An 8,397-nucleotide genomic window follows, 5' to 3' on the forward strand; every position below is an offset into this window, starting at 1 on the left:
AACTTTTCTCATCATGGAGTCTTCCTTAACTACATAATTCTTTCATTGAAAGTTCACCCAGTTACAACCGAGAGCCACTATCTGGCCGAAGGGCCTTTCCCACGTTCTAAGAGGCAATTAGGGTCATTCACTCAAAACTATGTTAAGTGAAACAACTTTTCTGTATAGATAATTCATTCAGTTTTTTTTTTTTTTTTTTGCTTGTAATTCAATAAGCAGACATTTCAGAGCACAAGTCTCTTACCAATAATTTCTAGTGAATCCATGTTTTGTTTATTTTTAACTCACTTGGGTGGGGTTAATCTTTTTTTTTTTTTTTTCTTGATTGAAGTTTTAGTGTTTTATCCTTTTCTTACTCAGAGGTATGAGAATTCTTCCTCACCAGTTGGTTTTAAAGGAAACTTCTGGAGACAAGAAGAAAGCCACAGAAGTGGAGGTGCTAAAATATAAAATCACAGTTAGAAGTCACGTCAGCATCATGGTAGCGTAAAAGATGGCTCGCATTTTTTGCTCCCCACCTCAAAGGAGCAGTGTGACTTCAGCTGTGACACCATCTCCCAAGGTGGTACAGCTTGGAGCCAAGAAAGATCTTCCTCAGCCTGTGATTTATCCTGTAAAGGAAAAGGAGGGCATGTGAGTAAGCACCCAACTTCCCCAGTTGTGTGGGAAGCTACCAAAGGAGGTCATCTCTCTCTTGCCCCGTCTAGAGTGCTAAATCCAGAGCTGCATTATGGGGGCGGGCGGCAGAAAGAGTCTGGGAGAGCAGCACAGAGGAATTTCAGAGAGACTTCAGCTGTCATGTAGAGGGAAAATGGGAAGCTAGCGGCAAGTTTTGAGCGTAGAAATGACACGACTGCTAAGAAGAAACTCACAGTGGGCAAGAGAACAGAAGAGAGAACAGTTAGGAAGCTACTGCAATAATCCTCAAGCAACAACTGTTTGTTGCTTGGTTTATAATGATAGCAGTGTTGACAATGAGAAATGGTCAGATTCTGGATATTCTTTGAAGGCAATGCTAAGAGGCAATGCTAAATGATTACATAGAGCAAGTAAGAGAAAACAGCTTCAAGAATGACTCCAAGGCTTTGGGCTGGAGCGAGTGGTATGACGGAGATGTCACAAGTAGCCTGTGGAAGAAGTCTTGGGGCAAAAATCAAGTGCTCAGCTTTGGACATATTACATTTAAAAGGATTATTAGATCTTTAAGTTGAAATGTCAAATAGGCGGTTAGATATGAGTCTGGATTTAGGGGAAATATCCAGGTTATAGCTACAAATTGTTTAGTCATCAGTGTACAGATTGTTTTTAAATCCATCAGACTTGTTAAGCTCTTGAGCACAGAGAGAAAAGAAAGTTCAAGTGTAAGTTCTAGAGCACTACTATGTTAAGAGTTTGGTAAGATGAGGCAGAACCAGCAAAAGAAATGGAAAATGAAGGGTCACTGAGATAAGAGAAAAACCAGAAGTGTGCAGTGTCCTAGAGGCCGAGAGAAAAAAGAGCTTCAAGGAGAAGGGAGTAATCAACGGTACCGGGCTTCCCTGGTGGCACAGTGGTTAAGCATCCACCTGCCAATGCGGGGGACACGGGTTCGATCCCTGGTCCAGGAGGATCCCACATACCGCAGAGCAACTAAGCCCGTGCACCACAACTGCTGAGCCTGCACTCTAGAGCCTGCGAGCCACAACTGCTGAAGCCCGCGTGCCTAGAGCCCGTGCTCTGCAGCAGGAGAGTCCACCGCAGTGAGAAGCCTGCGCACTGCAATGAAGAGTAGCCCCCGTTCGCCGCAACTGGAGAAAGTCCGTGAGCAGCAGCGAAGACCCAACACAGCCAAAAATAAATTAATTAATTAATTAATTTTAAAAAAATCAATGGTACCAGTGCTGCAGATACATTAATAAGTACTGAAAAGCGACCATTGGATTTAGAAACCTAGAAATCATTGGCAGAGGTTGGGTGGAATGACGGAGGCAAAAACCTAATTGCAGTGGATTCAAGAGACACTGGGAGGAGAGTGATTAAAGATACAAAATATAGAATAATATTTCAAAGGACTTCTCTCCAAAGGGAAGTGGAGGAATGGAGCAGTAATTTGAGAGTGAATGGGGTCAGGACAAAGTTTTTCGTAATCTAAAGAATGAACTGCATGAATATTGGTGAAAGGTGTTGCTTTAAATTTATAGAGAAATTAAAATTTCCCTTGATAATTAAGAGTTAATTTTTATCTGATTCATCTTGAATAGCTATGTTTAAAATTGGCCTACACTTTCTTAACAAGAAGACAAAGTTGTGGAATCAGTTCAATTTAGGGATGCAGAGTAGTGTTAACATAATTCTAATTGGATAAGGTCCTCAATTAAAGATTTCCTTTAATATTTTAACTTGAATGTAAAGAAGTTATTATTGATTCCTTTGATTATTACAGATTATTCGATTTTTTTAAACTTAGTCTAGAGTCTAGAGTGGATGTAAACACCACAGAACGTAAAACTGGGACAGTAAGCAGAGGATAAAAGGTTAATACATCTAACAATGTGAACACATGCACTGAAAGTGCTATAGAATTTACTGAGACATATTAATCAGTAACTTCCATATTTTTCATGTTAACTTTTAGGAGGAAATGATTCTTGGCTTGTATCAAAAATGACTATGAATTAATTTTAATTATATTGAGTTATATATTAAGGTGTGAGCATAGAATTACATTCAGAGTTGCTATGGTGTGCAGACTGCTCTAGCATATGAATCGTATGCAACTGAATTTATGAATTATCTTAGTAGAATAAATGGAATTCTCAGTTCCGAATGTGACTGACTTCTGTGATGTGTTTCTTAAGAATGTACATGTCGATACGGTACGTGGCAGACACCAATGGGCTGTTTGCCAAAATCAGTCTTCCTTTAATTTTAGTGCCAGAATCCCCCAAATGTAGCTAAGCACACAGCAGTTCAAAATGCAGACATTTTCCCTCTCTTCGTGCACCTAGGTGTGGCCATGTGACTGAGAGCTGGTCTGTGTGAAAGTGATATGAGGCATCTTCTAGGAAGTGTTCTTGAAGAGAGGGTGCTTGCCTTGATTTGTCCCTTTCTACTGTCTGACTGGACTGTAGCCCTATTGGACCATCCAGTAAACTTGAGAATGCTGACTATGCACAAGAAAGGTAGCAAGGAGATAGAAGCCCAGATTTTTCCCTAACCCTATGGAATGCCATTCAGTCCTATGCTGTCTCTTCCAAATTTCTCAAATGCAAGAGAGAAATATACTGTCCAAGTCACTATTAGTTGACGCTTCTCTCTTGACCATGTTACGTGGGATAATATATGCAGGTCCAGAAATTAATAGCTTTGAATGGTGTGAAGTAAAAATAGGGGACAGAAGACCCAGGAATAATGATTGAGAAACTTTTTAGAAAGAGAAAGGATGACTACACAGATTCATATGTGGGATAATTGTCTGAAAGAATCTCTTTCTCTCTGGTTTTATCTAAGATGTTTATTTCTTAAAGCAATGACTAGAAAGGCATCTGTACTGTCTTAAGGCCCGTTCATGACCACCCATCTCCAAATAAGAACAAATGCTCGGGCTTCCCCTGGTGGCGCAGTGATTAAGAATCCACCTGACAATGCAGGAGACACGGGTTCGAGCCCTGGTCCGGGAAGATCCCACATGCTGCAGAGCAACTAAGCCTGTGCACCACAACTACTGAGCCTGTGCTCCTAGAGCCTGTGCTCTGCAACAAGAGAAGCCATTGCAATTAGAAGCCTGCACACCGCAAGGAAGAGTAGCCCCCTCTCCTCGCAACTAGAGAAAGCTCGTGCGGAGCAATGAAGACCCAAGGCAGCCAATAAATAAATAAATTAATTAATTAAATCTATTTTTAAAAAAAGGACAAATGCTTTATGAATATCCTTGTACTATGCATGCAAAACATAACTTTGTCCCTTACTAACGGAGTTCAGGTGTCCAAACAAAAGTGAAACCATGAATATTGGTTGAGCAAGAGGATAGATCGTTAGCTGTAGTGATAATTGTCTTGATAGAAATTTATTCACAGGATATTAGAGAATGCTATCAGACTACTCTAAGAAGAAGGAAGAATTTAATAACTCTTACTAAGAGAAATATCTTTGATAAAAGAGACAAAAGATAGGAAATATGATCCAAGAAGGAAATTGATGATAAGTTTCCACAAAGAAAAACTACTTGTCATATAATACTTTTTGAACCACATAAATAAAAAGGGACGCCAAATCAAGATTTTTCTATAACTTCCAAAGCCAATATTTTTTTGTCTTTTCTTCTTTTATTGTTTTTATTCAAAAGTAAAGATGTTCCTCTTATGGTAGTGAGCACTGTGGGTGGAACAGTGTTAATTCTGGCAACTTCGTGTGAACTTGAGAACATAAAAGGAAATAGAATAATTGTCCACATTTGACTCTATTTCACTCACACTTGAGTGGTGAAAGAGGCAAGGGGCGGGGAGGGGGGAGGGTGGATGTGAGGGTATATAACCAAACTTCTGCTTCTGCATTTCAGGCATAGATCACAAGAACTTGGTTTTACTTCCATCAGTTAGAAGAGTAAAGTACAAGTGTATACTAAGAGAGGTGACTACCACAGGCACAGACCTAATACAATTAGACATAATCTATAAGTATTATTGGATCCAGTAGAATGAGCAGCTATGCTACTGGAAGATGAGGCTGGTAGGAAGACCCTTTAACAGGAATATGCAAAGGCACTAAGGAATATGCACAGATGGTGACTCTAATAATAACAAAACACAAACCCAGCTCAATTTCTGACTAGATTAACTCAATCCCCATGCAAAAGTTTTAGCAAAGTAAGAGATATAACAATTTCCAGGCTCCTATTCCCAGATTCCATTTACCTCCGTCTCTACATTCCTACACAAGATTAATACAATGCATGTAAAACATAAAAGGTACATGAAGAAGCAATTTAAAAAAATATATACTGTCAAGAGACAAAGTAATCAACAAAACCAAACTCAGATATGACTGAGATGTCTAAGTATTAGACAGGGAATTAAAAACAACTATGCTTAAAATACAAACATGGGAAAGTTGGACAGCGTGCATGAACATATGGTAATTTCAGCAGAGATACAGAAACTATAAGAAAAAACTAAAAGGAAATGCTATAAGTAAAAAATACAGTAGCAGACGAGAATTCTTTCAACAGGTTCATTGGTAGATTTAACACAACTAAGGAAAGAAGAAGTGAACTTTAAAAGAGGTCAGTAGAAATCAGCCAAAGTGAAACATAAAGAGAAAAGGTGAATTTGTTTTTAAAAACGGAATCACAAAGGAAATTAAAGAAGATTTTAAATTGAACGAAAATGAAAACACAGCATATCAAACTTGGGGATGACTGGAAAGTAGTGCTTAAGGGAAATTCATAGCACTAAACACTCATATTAGAAAAGAAGGAAAATTTCAAATCATTGATCCAAGTTTCCAACCTAAGAAAACTAGAAAAAGGAGAGTTAAAATAATCATGAACCAAGCATAAGGAAGGAAATAATAAAAAGAGCAGAAATCAAAGGAATTGAGGACAACAACAAAAGTAATAAATGAAGCCAAGAGCAGTCAGCAGGATTCAACAGCCTGCAGCTTCCCCTGGCACCTCCCTTGGGTGGTTTTGTCATAAAGTACCTCCAGTGAGACACTTCCTCATGAACAGCTTTCCCTGGAACCCTAGATTCAGATTTCCAGCAAGTTCCACCTGTGCAGTACCCCAGTGAGTTCTCAGCCATATACTGACCCACAACTGTGTCTTCTCCAACAAAGTGTACCTCAGCCCTACAGGTAGTGACTGCTCCTTATATATGCTATTCTTATACTTTTTAGAGCTTTTACTCTATACTATCTAGTCTCTCATTACTCAGATCCCCTGTTATAGTTGACAATTCTTTATATTTAACTCTCCCTGTTCAAATAACTAATTACTGTGTGGTTTCTGTCTCCTGACTGGACACAGACTGATACAATCACAAGTCATTCTTCCTTCCACCCGGTGGTTTGACTATCATACAAAAGGCTTTATACTACCCTCCCTCTAAGGATCTTCAAACTACTTCACTGCAATGCCTACACTCAACCCCACTCGAAAAAAGAAGGGGGAATCTATTTTTTTCTTGTCATACAGGAAATTTTCAATATGGCACCTGCATATAACACGTGAGTCAGACACCCAAAGAAGCTTGCAATTTTCTTTTTGCCTCTTGAATGGAAGGCAGAATAGAAAGAGCACTTGTGCCTCCCACAAATTCTTCATTTAATCTATCCTTTGGGACCACCCAGGCTGGGGAAAAGAATTGTTCACTATACGAATAAAGCTTTCCGTTGATGGGAAAGCACAGCAGGAGACTCAAATTCCTGATTTCTCATTTTGCATGACACCTAAGACTACATTACAAGACTGCATCTCTTTCCAAGCTTTAAAAAAGTGAAATTCTGTGCATAGTCTTCCAAAATTTCATGTGATTTTTTTATATACCTACTATTTTAACACCATATAATTTTTTACTTGGAGGTTATTCCTTCTATTTCCCTAGCTGGTAGAAGTTAGAAGACAAGACCAGAATCTACAGTAATAATGAGAATAGGTAAGAGAGAGAGGAAAGATAATCTGCTTTTTGTACGTTGATTCATTTGAATTTCACATGTTCGAAAAATTCTGACTGGCTAATCAACAGATCTGGAAAAAGAAATGGCAAAATCACAAAACTACAGACTATGGATAAAAAGGAGAGTTAGAATTCATTTATTCAGATCATTCCCTAATATCTGAACACCTTGTAGAAGTCCCACTTACGTGACTGTCTCTCATCATGGAAAACTCAGTATCAACACTACAGTCCATTCTATATATGGACAACTGACTGTTAGAAAGTTCTGCTATTTATTTTAAACTGAAGTCTATTACCATTGTTCCTGGTTTTATTCCTTGGTTTTATAGAGAGTAAGTCTCAGTTCATTTTCATCCAGCAGTCTTTCAAATAGCTAAAGACATCTGCTATTTTCTCCCTTACCACACTGTCTATGTACCTTTGGTAATGACGAACTTTGGTTCGCTCCCAGAACTAGACTCCTGAAACAACAAAGATAGAAATTCTAATCAATGATGAGATGAGACAGAGCTCTCCTCACCTTACTCCCGCAAACAAAGAGAGACTGAACGCTAAGGTCCAACCTCACTAGAATCTGAGAGGAATGAAACCAAACCACATTTCCAAAATTCCTCCTAAGCAGGAGCCGCCTCAGCCCAGAAATGCTTCCTTCTGTCAAGAACACCTCTTAGAGCCCCAGAACCTCTGAGATCCCTGTACTTCTGGAGACTGAGTCTCTGATCCCAGGATCTGGCTGAGTTTTTCACAAAGAACATCACTGTATACAGCTAACTTTGGATGTGAAGAAATATATTTTACTCTGACATTCTACATTTTCTCTAATGGTCTTCTCAGTTCATTTTAAGTAGTCTGTTAGCTGATGTGTCCTCCTAAAAATGTATTTCTCTATTGGAATACGGAAGTAAGCATTGATAGTATACTGTTTGCAGAAATTGGTTAGAATATACATGCAAGGTTAAGGGTTGAGTTCAAAGACCCAGTATTTTTCATGCAATCAATAATGGGGGTGGACGTCACATGCTAACACTTGCATCATATTTTGCACCAGCAAAGCAGAGATGAAAGGGTTTCAGATACCACAAAAAAATGACTGAAAAATAACATCTATGGAATCTGGGTTCAGAGCTCATACCTGGGCCTTCCACAATAATCTTGGTTCTAAGACATAGACCCCAATCACTTGCCCCCAAACCCAAAATATAGTCATATTTCTTCTTTCTTAAATGTCCAATGTTGATAGATATTACATTATATACACTATTTAAGGTAACATATACATGTCTCAAAGGAAGTTCAAAATAAGAGATATCCACCATTTATGTTTATTCTGTGAAATAGGATACCGGGAACTCTAAGCACAGTTGTGAGCACCAAGTGTACAGATGACATCAAAACCTAAAGCTGGCCTAGATTATGGAAAAAAACAGTTCCATGAATGAGTTCCTCCTTTACACTGGAAGGGAGGGGCAATATATTTCAATACACGACAGCAGGTGCTAAATGCCGAGATAGAAATAACTACATACACAAGAAGAGAGAGATCTTTAGGAATCCAGCAGATGGGGAAGGCTTCCCAGAAAATATACCCCTTATCCTAAGCCCATGAAGGAAAAGTAAGATCTAGATAAAGGAAAGGGAGAGAACAAGGCATTGCAGATGGTGGAAACTGTAAGATCAAAAATGCAGAGGCAGGAATGTGCAGAGTATCTCCATTAAATGGTTAGTCCAATTGGACTGGAGA

The 8,397-nt window shown here is 38.8% G+C and overlaps 1 long non-coding RNA gene across 1 annotated transcript; it reads right to left on the reverse strand.

Moving 5' to 3' along the window:
• Positions 1-344: 344 nt before the first annotated feature.
• Positions 345-7,017, reverse strand: LOC118893023. The gene is made up of 3 exons (XR_005019395.1): positions 6,953-7,017; positions 519-611; positions 345-439 (listed from the first exon to the last, which is right to left on the reverse strand). It is a non-coding gene; the product is annotated as an uncharacterized LOC118893023 (long non-coding RNA).
• Between the last annotated feature and the right edge of the window lie 1,380 nt (positions 7,018-8,397).

Source organism: Balaenoptera musculus, chromosome 1, assembly GCF_009873245.2.
Source record: "Balaenoptera musculus isolate JJ_BM4_2016_0621 chromosome 1, mBalMus1.pri.v3, whole genome shotgun sequence".
NCBI classification, from domain to species: Eukaryota; Metazoa; Chordata; class Mammalia; order Artiodactyla; family Balaenopteridae; genus Balaenoptera; species Balaenoptera musculus.